At 42.3% G+C, this 20571-nt stretch overlaps 1 long non-coding RNA gene across 1 annotated transcript in view; it reads left to right on the top strand.

Annotated features, from left to right (window-relative positions):
* Positions 1–7154, top strand: part of LOC136872552 (uncharacterized) — a 29931-nt gene extending 22777 nt beyond the window's left edge. Inside the window, exon 3 of the long non-coding RNA XR_010859950.2 lies at positions 5059–7154. This is a non-coding gene — a long non-coding RNA (uncharacterized lncRNA). The remainder of the gene's footprint in view (positions 1–5058) is intronic.
* Positions 7155–20571: the final 13417 nt, after the last annotated feature.

Here is a 20571-nt window from a genome sequence, read left to right as displayed (position 1 = left end):
CCCTCATGTGGTTGCTCATGGCAGAGTACTTTTTATGCTTTAAGCCATTATAATGTTCCAAGTATCTAGTTCTAAAACTGCGGCCAGTTTGTCCGATATAAGAAAATTCACACTGGGGGCATTTGAGTCTGTAAATACCAGAGTTTGAAAATTTGTCTTGAGAAGTATTTACCAATTTGGAATTAAAGAATATATTCCGATTAGTGTTGCGAGTTCGGTAGGCAATTCTGATGTTATGCTTCTTAAATGGGTTAGTAATGCTGTGTATGGCGGGGTTAGTGAAGGTGAAAGTGGCAGTGTTTATTATTTTGGGCTTATCTGGAATTAAATTTGTAGTATTTTTTGATTTTATTTTACCAATGATCTTATCTATCAGGTTAGGTTTATAGCCGTTAAGTTTTGCAAGTTCTTTTATATATTCAAACTCTTTTTTTCGGTTAGAAGGGGATAGTGGAATATTTAATGCTCGAATAACTAAACTGTAGAAAGTTGCTTGTTTATGAGATTGAGGGTGTAACGACTCATTCTTTGTTGTCTAAGGAGCAGCGGAGGGCTTTCTGTAAATGACATTTTTTTACCCTCTGCGAAAGGTTTCTCAAATCTGCCGAATGGCATCAAAACATGGCGGCCTTCAAATTCTTAGAGAGGCCACGGCTATTCAGTAGCCGAGTTATAACGCGTCTACTGTACCTCACGCTTAGTAAAATTAAGTTTTATAGACAGCAGGAATATTTTCGTGTTGGACCGTCGCATTGTAAAGATAAATGGAATAGGTATTGCCGGCAAATTTTCAACAGGTTCTCGTCAATATTATGATGCTAATTTTAAGTTAATTGGCATTAAACACTGGGAAATGTATAATTGTGCCGCTGCAAGAAAATATGGCACAGGCCTAACTAAAGCCAATATTTGGCGTTATGAAGACAAAGGTAGCTTAAAAATTTGTATTGTACAAAAAAATGCATTCAGTGGCACGCAACAAGGATGCTTTAAAGAAGTTGAAGATGAAATTGAGGTTTTGCACAGAAAATGTTAGGGTGGAATTGCCATACCGCGGCGCAATAAACTCGTTTGTTGACCTTCAAAGTCTATGATTATGCCTATACATCGCTAGCCACTGGAGTCGGCTGAACCCAGCAGGCGAGACGTGCGTATAGCGGCAGCCAGTTATACCCGACGCTGATTGGAAGTAACTGTTTTATAGTAAGCAAGAATATTTTCCTGATGGATCGTTGTATTGTAGAGACGCGTGGAATGGGTATTTCCGGCAAATTTTCAACGGGTTCTCTTCGATATTATGAAGAACAAAGAACAATTATATAATATATGCACTAGGTAGACAATAACTTTGTTACCCTACAATGCACTGTTGACGTACCGATATGGGGTCGTGCCAAAACAGGAATTGATGAATTGAAGGTGGACTATGCATGTACGTAAATAGACGGCCAACAGATGCTAGGAAGAGACTTTATACAGCTTGGAAACGCACACTTACTGCACACAGTTCTTGATTTTGAACGAACGTACGATCTCATATGGGGACGGGAAGTTCAAAAACTTGACTACTCTCACGTACTCAAATGGGGTCACTTGGCACTCAACGTGTTAAGTGTATTTTAAAAGTAGTGCAAGTGTTTCGCTTTTGTTCATGGCCGATCATCTCAAACCCTTTATTTTATAAACTAAGGCCATTTAAAATGGAAGCTAATTGCCCCTGTTTAACTTCTTATTATTTATAGATGAGTGTATAACGGACTGTCAAGCAGAAATGGCAGTAAACATGTTATTTGAAGTTTGTCAAGTATGGTTGTGTAAGAAACTGGTGCCTCTAAGAGACTGGATTGTATTAAAGTGTGACGCTCAAACTACTATATAATGTGAGTGGAGCTAATATGCTCTTGTAAAATAGTGTACCTTCAGAGCTATTTTGCTTATAGCTTGTAAATTTTTGAATCTGTCATTGTTATTGTGGGAGCTGATGAGCTCATCTTATATTGTTGTTCATCCAAATATTCTGAATACCAAATTTGAAAATAAGAAAGGGAAAGGAATAAAATTTTAAAATTCAGTGTTTTAACTTTGCTCTGATCCTTTCACTCTCCACTCATTCACCTCAGCACCTTCTTACAGCCCTGTAAACCACGGAATCCAGTAGCAGTAATAATTATAATAATAAGAATAATAATATTGGATTTATGTCCCTCTAACTATTTCTATGGTTTTCGGAGACTCTGAGGTGCCAGCATTCCGTCCTGCAGGAGTTCTTTTGTGTGCCAGTATATCTACAGATATGAGGCCGAAGTATCCGAGCACCTTCAGATACCACTGGACTGAACCAGGATCAAACCTGCCAACTTTCTGAGCTGGAGGATAAAAAACAAGGAAAAACCATCAAATGATGAAACATCCTGCTTCTATCATGGCTTAGAGTGCATTAAATTGCATGCAATTGGAAAGTTGTACTTGGTGGAGGATACAGTGAGGCATGACCAGTATTTGTTAATATTTTTATTTGATTTACATCACACCAACACACATAGGTCTAATGGCAACGATGGGACAGGAAAGGCCTTGGAATGGGAAGGAAGCGGCCGTGGCCAAATGAAGGTACTGTCCCAGCATTTGCCTGGTGTCAAAATGGGAAACCACAGGAAACCAACTTCAGGGCTGCCGACAGTGGGATTGGAACCCACTATCTCCCGGATACGAGTTCACAGCTGTGCGCTGTGAAGCGCACGGCCAACTCGCCCGGTATGACCCGTATTTAAGGGTGCTATATGGAAGACTGCTCCCTCAAACGGAGGAGAGGTACGGCTCAAATGAGTGGATTTTCATGCAGAGTGGGGCACAATACCATGAGGCAAAGAGAGTGACATCTGTTCTGTGAGCAAAAAAAATGGGAATAATTACACCTAATCAATACTACTTGTTAACAGTACAATGTATTTACATTTAAAAATACACCATCTGCAGGGCCGGTTTCAGTCTAAAAATAGATCATCCTGAGCTGCTTGAGAACATGAGATAAAATAACATGTACAAATCATTGAACATTGCTTAATCTAAGAATGTAATTAAAAAAGCATATTGTACCGGGAGCTACACCCCAACGCCATGCATTTAAATCTAGTGCCTAAAAGAACCCCTCAAGTTTTGTATTCATAAGTTTTTTCTAATTGATGTTCATTTATTTTTGGGTTGGCAATGTTTATCTTTTCTGCCAGTTTTGAATCCAACCAATCAATAATTTCTGTAATTAATTTTCTACCAATCACAGTCTTCTTCTTCTTCTTCTTCAATTTTGAGTGTCTTTTAAATTAACCAGTAAAAATGAGGGTGTGGCAGGTTTAATTTTGAATGGTCTCGAACTATCCCGAGGGTGTATAGACTACGGATTTTCACCTCTCTTGGCCAATTGATCGTCAGCTTACTAAGTGTGTGTGTGTCAAAGCAGGAGGCGGGCTGCCGCTTTCATCAGGCAGCAGTACATCGACAAGGTAATGGCCACATAACGTCTTTATTTCTTGCTAGCTCCGCAGTTTAACCTGAGGGAAAGGTCCGAAATCGTTAACCATGTAACCTTTTCTAAAAATGTAACTTTCTGCTGGCTAATATAACAACTTCATAAAAACTTTAACTGTAAATCGGCTATAGGTAGTAAAGGACCCCCTCGAGTTCCCATTTATTTTGGTTTGAGGTGACGACGTTTTGTAACTGTTTTTCTTCCTTTCCCTAAGACATCAATCAGTCCCTATATGAGTCACCTCAGTAGTTTGGGAATAGCCCCTGTTTCATCGGCCTAGTGCCCTTTATGTTTTAAGAGCTCATACCTAGGAGTGCAAGTACACGCCTCCTTTCAATTTGTGTTTCGGGCCATTTGCTTAACCTGTTCTTCTCCGCAAAGGACCAATAGGTTGGGTACAAGATACCCCTGTTTCACATTTGTAAGTTGTGCCTTGATGGCGAATGATTGTAATTTTCTGATATTGCCTTGAATAGGCCAGATGAAACAGAGACTGTTAGCTCTTTTTCAAAGTAAGATTTCTGAATGCCTCTTGAAGACTAAATGTTGTAATTTTGGGAGCAAGTGCTCCATGAATTAGTGGGATTTCTGCCGTTGAGTAAATTTGTGATCTTTGTAAATTTGAGCTTGTAGTTCAGGTAATGTAACGTTACGGGCTGAAAGCCCAAGATGTTAAGGTTCTTAATCTTGGATTTTTTTTACCAGTCTTGTTTAACGTTTGTACCTGTAAAAATTAAGATTTGAATTCTAGATAATATAACCTTGAGTTTAGTTTTATATTCATTCTTGACCTTGTAGTTAGACCCATTCACCCTGGCACCGTCTTTCACCTCTGCGATCCATGATAAACCCCGGAACAAGTATATAACATTGAAAACTGGTTAAATCAGTAAAATACGATTGTCATGCCTCTAGATCCCTTAATAAGGTTCATGAACACCTATTGTAGTTCTATATCTCCATGTTATTAAACTGCATTTGAAGTTCCTGGTATGGCATTAATTCCATTTGTGCCAGGCTCGGTATTTTACCATTCCCATCTAAATTTCCTTGGACGGATCTTTTGGTTTTTTAACTCCGGTATTGAATTTGCCAGGCCTAGGGAGTCTTAATTTTCATACCGTTTGTGACCCTTCTGTTTCTTTTGCCAATACCTTTATTCCTCAAAGTGTCAGACTTCATCGATTCCTTCTGATAGGACGATGGTTGCCTTATTGTCTCTCTTATTACAGTAATCGCTACCACCTCTCCAGGTGTGCTAAATCTTCTTTGGTTTGAGTTGTATTAATGGATGGCTCATTAGTCTAGCATAGACATACATATATTACAAATGAAACTTCATTTGTATTTATGTGACATTCCTAACTTGCACCAGATTTACATGAGTATGTTACTACAGGCTCTTGTTAATTTATATTCCAGCCTAACCTAATCAGTCCAACTTTAGTTAATCTAGTCTTTATAACTCCAACCTTTGTGGCACTAATATGGTTTATTTGCAATAATTTGAAATTGTTTGCCTTTTGTTGCAGGATTGTGAGACGTCATCAGTTGAAGATCTGCCCATTTCAAAACCACAATCATCAAGGAAGGTACATAGAAGAAAGCATCCAAGAGAAATTATGGATGTCATGAAGTTCAGGAGAAACAGGAATGAAGATTACTTCAGTGCTAAGGATGTTTTAAAGCTGTCCACAAAAATCGCCCAGCTACTGTGTTGAAGAAATTAGACAAATAATTTGAACTACTCCATGATGCTAATACTTGGTTTACTACGTCTATAGTGAAATAGTATTCTACTAACAAAAGACATATGTTCAAAATGGAGGAAAGTCTCATGTGTATACAATTACTGTTGTTGAGGCTTGCTGTGTTATTTTTATGCAGGCGTTTGGTATTTCTCCAGAAAAGGTGAAATTAGTGCATAAACAATTGGTTTATTTTGAACAGATTGTCAATGACACTGTTTTAATTGTGCGGTTGAGTTGGAGTAAGGTGGCAGTGACTAACGTAAAGGCTGAATGATGTGCAAAACAGGACATTTGTTTCACATTAATCCCACTGAAGAACACTTTCTGTTGTTACATTCATGGTTGTTACTGTATAACTTTAATACTCCCAACTGTGGTTTGGGGGTGGTGGAATACCTCCACAGTATCAGACTGAAAGGGCATGCTGAGGGACTTTAATGATGGAGCATCAGTGACCACAGGCCACTACTTGAGTGACGTTACTGCCAATTGCATGGCTTCTCACTTTTCATTTTTCCTGCCTGGTGCTCTTTGTTTTAAACCCTTATTTTCTTCTGACCATGAAGACATTACGTTTGTGATACATAGTGTGTCATTATCTTGGCATTTGGGGCCCTTTCTTTTGCTGATATCACTCTTCAATGCATCAAACCTTTCTAGTTTGTGATTAATGTTAAGAGAGGATGGTCCGCAAGATGTAATTCCTCCTAAACAGTTACCATTACTAACTGTACTCCAACTCTGACATGTAACCTACAAATGGTGCCCCCGTTAAGCCAAGCAACCCAGTGGAATGTTGGGTAACCAATCCCAGCAGGAAATTGGGTCGGCGAGCCTATCATTGCTGGGTGTTCCAAGGCTTACAACCTTGGCATTACCTTGATCGGTTGAAATATAGCTGGCTCCCATCTACAGTTTTTCATCTGTGAAAAGCATGGAGGAAAAATCAGCAGAAGCAACTACCCCAGATGGTAACCAATCCACCGTCGTCACGCGCGTCTCTTGCAGGTCATCGGATTTTGGGGAACCTGCACAGGCATGCTTGGAGGTTGATTGACACCCTGCAAGATCATCAAATACTGATCACAGAAATTCAAGAAACAAGGTTTGTAGATGAAGAAGCCCTTGAATCCCAAGGGTATAGGATCGTCAATGGTAAAGTCGGGAAACGTTATAAAGTCTATCCCCCACCTAGGTACAGGATTTGTGATTAGTAAGAAGTTTTTAGTCTGTCACCAACTTCACATCCCCCAACAGTCGGATCTCGATCCTTTCTTTTCGAAGCACAAATAAAATCTACACCATGGTGAACGTCCATGCATCAATTAATGAAGTTAACAGGACGGACCCACAAGGAATATAAATTTTCTGGGAAGAGCTTGAAGATACTCCATCCAAGATCCTCAAAGAACACATAAACATCCTTCTCGGAGACTTCAATGCTACGCTCGGGAAAGAAAAGGTGTTCAGGAGTATTGTTGGAGACTACCCAGCCCGCAGGATGACGAATCACAGTGAAGAAAGGCTGGAAGTGCTGTGCAAGGCATTCAACCTAGTTATGAAGTCAACTGCTTTCAAACACCTTCCTAAGAAACAGAAAACATTGACATCCCCATCTCGGTGAATTCCATATTGACCCCGTTGAAATTTCTCGTATATTTCCGAGAGAAATCCAGAGTATAAAAGTCTTAACACTTACCCTGCTGATGCCTTAAACGTTGCTCCTCAGCCATGAGCAGGCTGATTTGCAGAATTTATGGCTACGTTCAGAATGGCACAAAATGAATATGATTTGAGTTACAAATAAATTGAAAAGTCTGTTCGTTTTCCGAATCCTTACAGTACAAGTTTAATATATTTCAGGTATGATAAAACAAGGTATTTTGTAAAAAAAAAAAGAGAAAAAATTACATATTTTTCTCAAGAAGGAAGAAACATTAAAAATTGTAAAATCAGTTAAGCTTGCACTACACTGTTGAAATAAATCTCAATCATTTATTTGATATAATACACCACTTTGAAGTTAAAAACTAAACATGTCACTTCTCGTAATGCACTACAGTATGGTAAATTTTCAAAGAAAATTTTGGGACGAAGTTCAACATTACGGCCACTACACTCGTGTGAAGTGTCTTTCCTCCCGGCCTTGTCGTGCGGGATTTTTCTATGTCTCCACAAACAATACATCTTCTCTGTGCCTTGTTTTAACCGTCAGAAAGTAACTTGGTTCGGAAAATGTTTTCAAGTGATCTAAGCTATGTTTGAACTCAAGTGCTAGCTTCAAATTCATTGCCTGCAGACGGAACTAATCTTGTGCCTACATGCTAGAGAAACTGAGACATGTTGAGTTTCTTTGCTATCTGATTGTCTTGAAAAGTACAACCATTCACTGTTGCCTTCACAGTCAGGTTCAAGCCACGTGCAGAACAAACAATAAAAATCAACTTTATGACGGAAGATCCTTTCACGAGTTCTCATGCCTTTTAACAGATGATATTCTTGCACTAAACAGTGGATATTCATTCTTCCGCTAATCAGTGACTTAGTACTATCTAGCCTTAGTATATGCAACTTCATGTTAAATGGCATCCACACAGTCATGATAGAGCTGTAATATATTATGTTCATCTCCAACACAAAGTGCAAGAAATCGAACAACATAATATTACGCTCGCTACAGTTTTAAAATTAGGTAGCAGGTAGGGACCCTTTTCGGAGGCAGTCCTACCCAGGGAGTGGCGCCCCTGCCTATGTGAGTCCCAGAGCACATTGACCCGGTGTGTAACATCTGGTAAGGGTCCCAGCTCAGGGTTACGAGTGAAGACTTCAACGACTTCTACAGCGGAGAAGGTGGACTTTGTTGCGGTGGAGATGGTGGAAGAGGCAGCCCTGTATTCAGAGATTTATATGAGTACAACCTGCTGCCTTGTAGATTGAGGTGACTGGACACCAAAGGCTAAGGGAGAAAACACTGAAAGAAAATCTCCGTCTGTGTTAGGCTCAGCAGGTCAATAGAGGGATTACTGAAGAAGTCTCTTGCAAGAATGATACGAGCCTCGTATGTAGGATTTACGACAACATCAGTTTGGTGCGAATGATGGTACACAGCTTGATGTTACACCAGCTACCCAAACCAAACGAAGACAAAGTATGAGAGTGGGAACATTAAATATCCTGACATTGACAAACAAAACTTAAGAGCTGGTCGACCTCATGGAAAGGAGGAAACTTCTGATCATGGGCCTGAGTGAAACAAAGTGGAAGAAAACTGGGAAAATGAATATCAGATTGGACTATAGTCTCTACTGGTCTGGAAATGAAGTAGAGTCTAAGAATGGAGGTGGTTTTTTAATGCATAGTTGCATAGATGCTTGTAGTGAAGTTCAGTTTGTTAGTGAAAGGATAATTAAGTTATCTGTGAACTTAGGAGGGAAACGTAAAATGTGATCCAAGTCTTTGCTCCACAGGTAGAGTGCTCAAAAGAGGAAAAGGCCACCTTAAAAATTTGGTGTAACACACTGAGTATGACAATCTAATTGTAACGGGTGATTTTAATTCACGAGATGGCTCACAACGAACAGGATATGAATCCATACTTTTCCCTCATGGAATGGGAAACATATATATATGCTAGATCTATGCTTGTGAAACAACCTGATATTGCTGGGATGATAAAATAGGTACAGTAATAATTATATTTTGATAGATCAAAATGTATTGAAAAATGTCAATGATGTTATGGTCATTCCAAGTGAAGACCTTGGTGGAGACCATAGACTGTTGGTTGCAGTTGTTGCAGATAGAAGACCTCTTATAATCTGTAACAAAAGAGTCCCAAAAATAAAAACTTTTCGACTAACCGAGCCAAGTGTAAAGGAAGAATTCAGGGAAGGTGTCTGCATGTTGCTGCCGAGAGAAGAACTGAAATTGGTAGTTAAAGAATGGGATACTCTAAAGAAGGTTGTGGTTGGTACAGCAGAAAAAGTGTGGACGACAGAGTCAAATAAGAAAACCTAAAGAAACTGCCTGGTGGAATGATAATATTAAAAAGGAGGCTATCAATGATAAACCGTGCAAGAAGATTACTCATATCAAGCAAGAACGTGGGGGAGATCAACATGAAATAGAGAAGCTGTCACTTTACAGAAAGAAAAAATTACTGGTCAAACAGTTGGTTGTAGCAGAAATGCAAGGAAGATCTGGCTACCACAATAATGCAGCGTGGAAATAAGAAACTGTTATACAGTATTATTAAGAATAGAACAACTCAAAATGAATTATCAAATGTGAAGAACTTCCTAATGGTGAGGTGACTAGGAATAAGACCAAAATATTACAGGAGTTCCAAAGGCACTTTGAAACTTTGCTGAACTGTTATGAACATGTCACTCCATTAGATGACGAACCTTATGATTTTGGCAGCACAAATACCACTAGTCTGACATGGTGGGAAGTAGAGACGGCATTATCTAAGCTGAGAAACAACACATCAACTGAATCAGATGAATTGAGTGTTGAGATGATCAAAGCACTAGGAGAGGTAGGGCAATAGTGGATGTACAGATTACTAAATAGAATCTGGAAAGAGAATGTAATACCCAGTAACTAGAAGCAAGGTGTTGTCATCCCATTGTTGAAAAAAGGTGATAGTAAGAAATGTACCAAGTACACAGGTATAACTCCTTGCTGTCACATGGCCTCAAAATCTTGAGAGCAGGATTAGAAAATATGTTGAACCTACACTTCAGGAGGGACAGCATGGATTTAGACTTCATAGATCAACCATAGGCCTCATTTTTGCCACCAGAATGATCTGTGAGAAGTATTGGGAGAAAGGTAAAACACTTAAAACTTTTTTTCTGGACATCGAGAAAACATGACCATGTACCATGCTGGCATATATTGGAAAGTTTCAGACATAAGAAAGTGCTCAATGACATTGCACAAGTACAACGATTATATGATTAAACCAAGTGTTGTTTCCAGGTCCAGGATGGTAGGTCAGGTTGGTTTGAAACGAAGAGTGGAGTCCAGCAAGGAAGTTGTCTTTCACCACTTCTCTTCATAATCATAATGGATGAAGTTTTAAAAGTGGGTAAGAGAAAGGATCCATTAACTAATACCCTGGATTTTGCTGATGAATTAATGGTATGGGATGAGACAGAAGGGGAAGTACAAACTAGACTAGATCTCTGGCATGAAGCTTTTACAACCTTTGGCCTCATAATCAGCAAAATGAAGACATTTGGCTTTGTGATGAGTACAAACTCTCCAACTGTTCATCTAGTAATTGAAGATGAGGCGATGGATATTGTAGACATCTTCCTGTATTATGCAGTGTTCCGCCATCAGACAGTGTCATACATCAAGGGATTAGTAACAGAATACAGAAAGCTTCCAAATTCTATCACGCTGTACGTCCGTTAGTTTCCAAGATCAGCTTGTACAAAATATGTCTACTACCTATATTGACGTATGGTCCGGAAGCAGCAACACTTACTGGACCAACAAAGAGTAGTTTTCAGGCAACGGAAATGAAGTTCCTCCGTTCTTGTCTACAAAAAACCAAAATGGATGAAATAAGGAATGTGGACATCCGACAACAGCTTTGATTGAAAAGAAGCTTCCTGGAGACTAGAACTGAATGGTATGGTCACATGAAAAGGATGAAGCCTCACAGGACCCCTGGAACATACTTTGTCCACAATGTTCCGGGAAAAGATCAAGGGGAAGACCTCGTGATGTTCGGGAAAAACCGATAATGAAGGACCTTGAAATTAGAGATGTGAACTGGGCCCGCATATATGAGCAGCATCTGTGGATGGATAGAACAAACTGGAGAAGGCTCATTCACAACCGCACCCAGCTTGCTGGAGCGAAGAAATGATGTTGGTTTTAAAAAGTTACCTTGCAATGTAATAGTACGGCGCCCACACCCCAGATGTTTAGATGCCCGAATCTTGACTGACCACTTTATCTCAAAAGATAAAAATAAAGCTTATTCCAGAATCCACCAAGAGATTTTGGGGAAGACAGACCAACAGGTTTGATGTGGAAGAATTAAGGACTCGAAGAGAATTCAGTCAGAAACTTGAATCACTTGAGCCACAGAATTGGGAACAACTCAAAGAAGCCGTAGTTGAAGCGTCAAAAGAAACCACCCTGCTGACGAACTCGTGGAAGCATCGTTTGTTGGACTAGTGAATGCAATGATACCATAAACGAAAGGTGACTTGCTTGGCTGCGATGGAGCAAGCGGAGGAACAAAGGAAACAGAAGTGTTCCTGGTCGCAAGAAAGCAGGCTGACTAAACTTGATGCAGGGTAAAACGAGCATTTTCCACAAAAAATTTGGCACAGATAGACCTAGATTTCACAAAGAACAACACTCGCCGACTTCTGCAAAACCTTCAAGCAAAATCTCGGTAAATACACACCACCCAGTCATCACTTTAGGAATTCCCATTGGAAAGTTGCTTATAGTGACAGACAACTATAAGGTCCTGGCAATATACTTTTGAGTCCCTTTGTAACTGTGAGGCTCTCAACATCAAAATTTTCCTTTCACGAAAATATGTCCGTTAATCTAGACTCAAGTCTTCCAACCAGAGAAAATATTAGGCGGATCATTCAATCATTTCAGAATAATAAAGCACCAGGTGAGGTTTCAATAGTTGAGCTTTGGAAGTATGCAGGTGATCAAGCAGTTGAGAAGCTTATGGATATTATCCAGGGGAGTTGGAAAGAGAGAAACTGCCAAGTGACTGAACGTCGGCCCTGATTCAAAGCGAACTTAAACAACTATCGTTGCATATCTCTCCTCTCGAAAACATACAAGATTCTCGAGAAAGCTCTTAAACGAGAGCTGAAGCACAGGTGGAATAGCGACTGAGAGAATACCAAGGAGGGTTTGTATGTATGTGTGTTCAGTCCGTCAGCGATTCCGCTGTTGGGATCCTGAACAGCTCTGCCATCAGCTGTCACAGATGGCCTAGGCATCACTGAAGAGGCATACTAGGGAAATGATCCCCCTGTCGGTGGGGGCGGTAAAATAACACCCACGTATCCCCTGCCTGTCGTAAGAGGCGACTGAAAGGGGCCCAGGGGCTCTGAAGTTTGAAGCGTGGGTTGGCGACCACGGGGCCCTTAGCTGAGTCCTGGCATTCTTCCACTTACTTGTGCCATGCTCCTCACTTTTATCTATTCTATCCGACATCCCTTGGTCAGCTCTTGTTCTTTTCGGACCCCGACGCTATTAGGTTTGCGAGGGCTAGGGAGTCTTTCATTTTCACGCCCTTCGAGGCCCTTGTCTTCCTTTGGCCGATAGCTTCATTTTTCGAAGTATCGGCCCCCTCCCATTTTTCTCTCTGATTAGTGTTATATAGAGGATGGTTGCCTAGTTGTACTTCCTGTTAAAACAATCACCACCACCACCTTGGGAAATGAGGAGTGAGGTAGTTTCTCGTTGCTTTCCTCACCGAGCCAGTGTTGCTATTACATATCAGTCTGCCAAGCCCGCTGAAATGCATACACCAACCGACCCTATGAGCATCATTTTCACACCATTCATAGCAGGGAGTAGCTGCATAAGGATTGGCATTACTAGCATCGCTCATACCTGAGTCATTTTTAAATTGTCATAGCCAAGGATAAGACGGAGACAGATCTATGAAAGTAACAAAATTGCTCTAGCCAAGGCATAGTGCATTGTAAACACTAGGTCCTGCCAGCAAAAGCATAAGGAAGTTTTAGGAAAGCGAAAAATTGTGTTGAGTAAATCATGAATCTAAAATCAATTCGTGCATGAAACTGAGAAGTAAGAATTTCGGAGTGACCTTTGTTGACTCCAAGAAGACACACGACTCTCTGGATTGAAGTACCCTGATCTATGTTCTAAATTGATAAGACAAGAACAATCATTCAGAAAACCCGGTTGGACACATTTTCCAAAGTGAATTTCAGGGTATAGTTTTCCGAGTCCTTTGAAATACGGACAGGGGTATGGCAGGGAGATGGGCTGTCACCTCTGCTATTCAGCTGTGTTCTCTAGAAAATGATTTGCGAGTGGCGTAAAGAAATGTGTAAGGACGGTGTTAAAGAATGGGGTGAGACGAGGTTGTAAGAACAAGGACCTGGCAATCAACTGTTTAGCCTTTCGAGATGACCTTGCAGTTCTCTTTAATTCTCCTTATGCGGCCACACAAATAAGTCAATTACAGATGCAAGCAGCAAAGGGAGGCTTTCCGATTTTGTTTGAGAAAACACAGTTCATAACGAACAGTGAGTCATCACCCAGAGAACTTAAGGTGAACGAAGGAAAAATAAAGAAGGCAAAGAAATTTAAATACTTGGGTGAGTGGTTCGAGTCCAACATTCGTGAAAAGAAAGCTTTAATGTCAAAGATAAACTAAACGGAAGTAATTTGCTATCTAACCAGACATCTACAATAAATGATCAGTGTCCTTCAAGGCTGGACTCGGGCAGTACTGTACCGTTATTCGACCGGAGGCGCTATATGCATCAAACTGCCTGGAAGCTAAAGAGAGGTAGTTTTTATGAAAGATCTTGGGCCTGGTCAAAGAACAAGGAGAGTACAGAAGACAACACAACGAACTGTATCTACACATGGAGAATATAACGGACACCATACGCAAGAGGAGAATCTCTTTTTATGGCCACTAGACACTGTCCACACCTGGGTAGTCGCTATGGCGCGGAAGTTGAATATTTTATTACCAACCCTCCGGCGCAAAATGCATACGCGTATCTGCGTACCGAACTCATTCGGCGTCTTTCTCTATCGGAAGAGCAACGCGTTCGTCAACTGCTCATAGAGGAGGAGCTCGGTAACCGAAAGCCATCCTAATTCTTACGACACCTTAGGTCTCTCGCGGGCAGCACACAAGTACAAGATAACCTCGTAGGACAGTTATGGATATAGCGCCTGCCGTCACAAGTAGAGGCCATTTTACAAACAGAGTGAGATGCCGCTAGATAAGGTTGCCGTCTTGGCCGACAAAATTCTTGAAGTTTCACGCGTGTTACTTCCCGCCACTGTTCACGCCGTGAGTACACCGCCAGTTAGTGAGGTGAGCCAGCTCGCGAAGAGGATAGATGAACTTTCACACCAGATGGCAGCACTGCAAACTTCCTTCTGCGCACGCTCTCGTTCCCGGAATCGCCCAAGCTGTCTTAGCAAGAGCCGCAGGTCTTCTCCGACAGCCGGTGCACAAGATATCTGCTGGTACCATCGCCGCTTCCGCGAAAAGGAGGAATTACCTTGTAGCTTCCCGTCAAACTCCAACGGCACCAGCGACGGCGGTAAATGGTTGCCCGACAGATGGAAACCGCCTCTTTATCACAGACAAGAGCAGTAAACATCAATTTTTGATCGATACTGGGTCGGATTTGTGTTGTTTTCCGCATAAATTCCTGAAGGGGCGTGGCCATCAGATCAGTTATGAACTCCCAGCTGCCAATAATTCCACAATCCACACATACGGGACTATTTGTTTTTGCCGACGTCGCCCTTCCCATCTTAGGATCAGACTTCCTCGCCTATTATCTTCTGCCAGACTGTCGTAACAAACGGTTGGTGGACGGCATCACAGGCTTATCAGTAAACTTCCCATCTGCTAAGTCTCTACAACCCAATGTGAATCTCTCAATGTACCGACTACGTTTCATGAAATTTTAAAGAAATTTCCTGATATCACTCGTCCATCTGGAGCCTCGCGAGAAATACGCCATTCTACGGTACATTTCATCCGCACTACACCAGGACCACCTGTTTCCTACCGAGCTCGTCGTCTCGCCCCGGATTGCTAAGGAGTTTGATGCCATGCTTCTGGAAGGTACAGCAGGACGCTCTGAGGGTCCTTGGTCGTCACCGATCTATTTGGTACCGAAGAAGAACGAAGGCTGGCGGCGGAGATTATCGTGTCTTAAACTCACGGACCGTCCCTGACAAGTATCCACCTCGGCATCTGCATGAGTTCAGCCATCAGCTCCGCGGATGCACAATTTTCTCCGTGATCGACCTAGTGAAAGCCTACACCCAGATTTCCGTGAACCCAAGTGACATTCCAAGGACCGCAATTATAACGCTCTTCGGACTGTTTGAGTTTCCTTTCATAACCTTCGGACTACGCAGTGCTGGCCAAACCTTTCAAAGATTCATAGACGAAGTACTATCACGTTTGGATTTCACGTTTGTGTACGTCGGCGACATCTCGGTCTTCTTTAACAGTCCTGAAGAACATGGGCGCCACTTGCGAACTCTCTTCCACCACCTCTCTGAGTATGGCATCCTCATCAATGCTACCCAGAGTGTCGTAGCATCTCCGAAAGTCACCTGATACGAAACTGCCGGAACGCATCACACCGCTGCAGAATTTTCCTCTCCCGAAAGCTGCACGTGATCTCAGACGTTTCCTGGGAATGATCCAATTTCTATCGTCGATTCCTTCCCTCAGCATCGCAGTACCGGTCTCCACTCCGCGTAGCTGTATCCAGTTTACACGGCTCTCAACTGGTAGCCCCAGAGGCTCTGAACTTCGGAGCGTGGGTTGGCGACCACGGGGCCCTTAGCTGAGTCCTGGCATTGCTTCCAATTACTTGTGCCAGGCTCCTCACTTTCATCTATCCTATCCGACCTCCCTGGGTCAACTCTTGTTCTTTTCCGACCCCGACGCTATTAGGTTTGAGAGGGCTAGTGAGTCCTTCATTTTCACGCCCTTCGTGGCCCTTGTTTTTCTTAGACCGATATCTTCATTTTTCGAAATGTCGGATCCCTTCTATTTTTCCCTCTGACAAGTGTTATATAGAGGATGGTTGCCTAGTTGTACTTCCTCTTAAAACAGTCACCACCACCATCTCAACGGGTACCCTGGACAGCAGAAATGGAACGCATCTATGCCGCCTGTAAGGAAAGCCTCGGTCAAGCTACCCTCGTAGAGCATCGCGATCTGCAAGCACCATTGGGATTGTTCACAGATGCATCCAACAGCGCTATTGGAGCTTGCCTCCAGCAATACGTGGACGATGCCTGGCAGCCTCTAGCCTTCTCTAAGAAACTGTCTCCGAAGCAAACCGAATGGCCAGCCTACTAACGAGAGTTGCTTGCAGTTTATGAAGCAGTGCAGCACTTCAGACACATTTTGGAAGCCCAGCAGTTCACAATCTATACAGACCCCAAGTCCCTGACTTACGCCTTCCAGCAACGTCGCGACAAACTCCCACCCGTGTAGCTGAATCAGTTAATCGTTCATCGCTCAGTTCACAAGGGACATTCAGCACATTGAAGGCTCCTCCAACGCTGTCTCAGATGCACTAACTCCCATCAACGGAATTGCCAGTAACACCTTGGAATTCAGCGCTTTGGCACGATCACAGGAAAGGGATGTAGAACTCCTTTATCTGTTGAATCGCGAATCAGCAAGTCCGGAGACCGGGAACCAGCACCACTTAGTTCTGTGACACTTCAACGCGTCGACGCAGACCATTTATCACTGCACCTTTTCGCAGACAAAGGTTTGGCTCTCTTCACGGTCTAAGTCATCCTGGTGCCAAAGCAACTGCCCGTTTAGCATCAGAACGCTTTGTATGGCCCCACACGCAAAGACAGCCGTACATGGGCACGAGCTTGCCAGCCATGTCAACGCTCGAAGGTCACGCGCCATAACAACGCTCCAGTTGGCAACTTTACCCCAGCGTCTGCTCGCTTCCAGCACGTCCATCTGGATATCATCGGCCCACTCCCTCCTGCTGGAAATTACCGATACTGTCTGACAGCAGTGGATCGATTCACCCGCTGGCCAGAAGTCTGACCACTGGAACGCATCACATCGCTTTGGATCACCACACCGTATCACGGCCGACCAAGGCAGACAGTTTGAATCTGTTGTTCCGAAACCTGGGGATTCTCACCGAAACCTCACGCTACCGAACAACCAGCTGGTATCCTTGGGGCAGTGGAATGGTTGAAAGTTTCCACCGTCAATTCAAGGCACCCATCATGTGCTTTCATGGTATATATCTTGGCTGCAAGCTTTACCAATTTTCTTACTTGGTGTTTGGCGTGGTTTGGTGGAATACCAGAGGTGAAAGAAGGTGCCGGGATGAATGGGTCTAACTACAGAATCAAAGTTAACTTTAAAATTTCAAATAAAGATCATATTTTTGAATTTTAACAATCAAGACAAAATCTTAACAACATTTACTTTGGTAATAACAATTTATAAACAAGACTAGAAAGATCCAAGATCCCAGAACTTACACTCTCTCGGGCTACACGCCCCTAGTTTTACAACAGCACAATTTGATCAAAGGGGCAGAAAACCCCTACCACATGGAGCACTTGCTCCCAACTTTCAACCTCAAGCCTCCCAGAGGACTTCTTACAACACCAAAAAAGAGCAGACGCGCTCTCAGTTTCTCAAACCTATTTAAGGCAATCTCAGACTTTACAATAAATCGCCGTCAAGGCACAACTTACAACAAATGAAACAGGGTTATCTCGTACCCAACCTACTGGGCCATAGCAGAAAATAACAGGTTAAATAATTGGCCCGCAACACCAAGTTGAATGGAGGCGTGTACTTGCACTCCTACATGAAACTTCTAGGCCGATGAAACAGGGGCTGTTCCCAAACTATGGAGGTGTCCCGTATAAGGAAGAAATTTGAACACTAAGGAAGAGAAGAAAATCGGTTACCAAAACGTAGTCACCTCAAATCAAAATGAATGGGAGCTCGAGAGGGTAAGGCACTCTCTATCCCCGATTTATAGTTAAAGATATTTACATAAGCCGGCAAAAATTACGTGACAGAAAAGTAGGTTACGTGGTAAAAGTTTCGGACCTTTCCAGCGGGTTAAACTGCTGAGCTAGCAAGAAAATAGATGTTAAAGGGCCATTACCTTGCGGAAGAGCTGCTGCCTGATGAAAGAGGCGCTTCCCGCCTCCTGCTACACGTCGATACACTAATGCCCGGTTTCTGGAAAGATGAGATATCTTTCCGATAACTATGGCTTTGTTACAGCTGTCGACTCGATACATCTTCGCTGCGTTGCACAGCGGAACAGCAGCTAACTTATCGACTTGTCAACTATTGGCTGGTTGATCAAGTTTCATAAATACACACTAGATGCCACCCCTCGTACTGCTTTGTTTTTGTGCATTAGGTGTGTTCCCTAGATTGTCAGGCGCATGCGCACAAGTAATGCATCGCATTTGAGCTTTCTGTGCAGCTCCTATTATCCCCTCTTTGCCATGCAGGAAGAAATTGATATTCGACTAGTTCTTGCAGAAGTGGGTGTCAGTTTCGTGGTGTTTAAGGGCTGTCAGAAGAATTTTATATTGTTTGAGGATTTCTAATGAAATATGCACACGAATGGCACATATCACGCACAATGCAGTTTGCACTGAGCCTTATAAGTATACCGTATCTCTTCCCTGTTATTACAAAATATGAACATTGTTTGATCAAAGTATAACGACATACATCGCGTAATTATCATAATTATATAACCTGTTAGTTCCTTGTAATGTAATATCGTTAATTAAAAACAATCCCACGATAAAAGTATATGCTCACTGCCAATGCAAGAAAGCCTGCAGTAGGCCTACTACGATAAATGTGTAATTATCTGTTATACTCGGTTACTGGTACCAGTGCTTTTATGGACACGAATGCAGTCACAGATACAAATATGACAAGACGCAGTATTACTGAATCTTAAAGGTTATCGTAATTAATAATTGATCAACAGGGGACAATGGAAAATTATTTGTCACAGGACGCAAATTGTCGCCTGTAACCTCTACCATACCTACGACAGTATATTTGTTTAGCCTCAGTCTTTCTTTGAATTCATTTTCACTACTGTATAGTTCATTAGAACATTAGGCCGACGGAAGAAGATGAGAAAGCCATAGAAAATTTTAACAAACGCAATGTTAACTGCTTATACTGAAGTACTGCGCACGCGCCCAACAAGTTAACAAATAGATATCTCCTGCTCAGGGCCCTCTAAGTTAGCAAGCGATTTGTCGAACCGATAGATGTATCTTACGTTCGTGCAACGCCAAAACACAAGTTAACCATTCGATACCGCTATAGGTTCGATATCTCACGTTCCAGAAACCGGGCATAAGTTAGATGTTGAAGTGGCCAGGAGACGTGTAAATCAGCAGTTTTTATACCCTCGGGGAAAGTTCGAGACCTTTCATGAATAAAACAACCACACCCACTTGATTTTATTGGGTCGCTTAGAGTTACACACCAAAATCGAAGAAGACCCCTGTGATTGGTAGAAAATTAATTACAGAAATTCTTGACTGGTTAAAATCAAAACAGGCTGAAAGACAGGATAAATATTGCCAACCCAAAAATGAATGCATTAAATTTAGAAAAGAACAAACTTGCGAATACAAAATTTCTTCAAATAAAGTTCCTTCACTTCGCACCAGGGTGCATGATCATAGTTTTTTGCAGAGGCATCTATGAGAGAATGTCCAAACTTCTTTAAATAGTAAACAAAAACACGTCGAAATTCGCACAGTGACATCTTCAGAGGAAAGGTTTAATTAGGTCCAGTTTTAAGTTCAGAGTTTCTCCTGTAGAGGAGGATTTATTGGCGCATGATTTAAAGGTGCGGCGTAGGGGTGTACCGCCCGGTACACTTGGTATCCGAAGTGTGCATAAAGAAGATCGTGGCGCTTCCTCGGCAGAGCTAGTCTACGGAGAACCAATTAGACTTCTAAGAGAAATGCTTTGTGCCACGACAGACAACCGCCTTGAGGACACTTCAAGTTTCGTAGTCAGACTCCGCCAACAGATGAGTCGACTACATCCTTTGCCAGCGTCACGGCATGATCAACATTCCACGTTCATCTTCAGGGACTAGAACACTTGTATTCATGTGTACCTAAGCGGTACGCTACAGCCGCCATACACTGGTCCACGTTGAGTGTTCGATCGGAGTGATAGGACCCTGAGTGTGCAGATAAGAGGCAAGCCTGTCCACGTCAGCATTAATCGCATAAAACCTGCCTTCCTCCTGGCTGATAACACACCATTACCTGGACAAAATGTCACCCAGGATCATTCCATCAGCCCTGAGAACACTCTCCACAGTGACACAGCCGCAGCATCAACGGCACCTAAAAGGGCTCCACTATCCGGCGACTTGGCACCTAGAACTCGCTCCGACAGAGTTAGACCCCGGACTATTTTCAGCCAGAGGGGTCTCTTCCCGCATCGCGCTCACTTGTTTCCGTTTCCGCCTTCTGCGT

This window comes from Anabrus simplex, chromosome 4 (assembly GCF_040414725.1).
Source record: "Anabrus simplex isolate iqAnaSimp1 chromosome 4, ASM4041472v1, whole genome shotgun sequence".
Taxonomy (NCBI): Eukaryota; Metazoa; Arthropoda; class Insecta; order Orthoptera; family Tettigoniidae; genus Anabrus; species Anabrus simplex.
The sequence above is the reverse complement of the archived record's forward strand: the minus strand, read 5'-3'. Positions and strand labels throughout refer to the sequence as shown.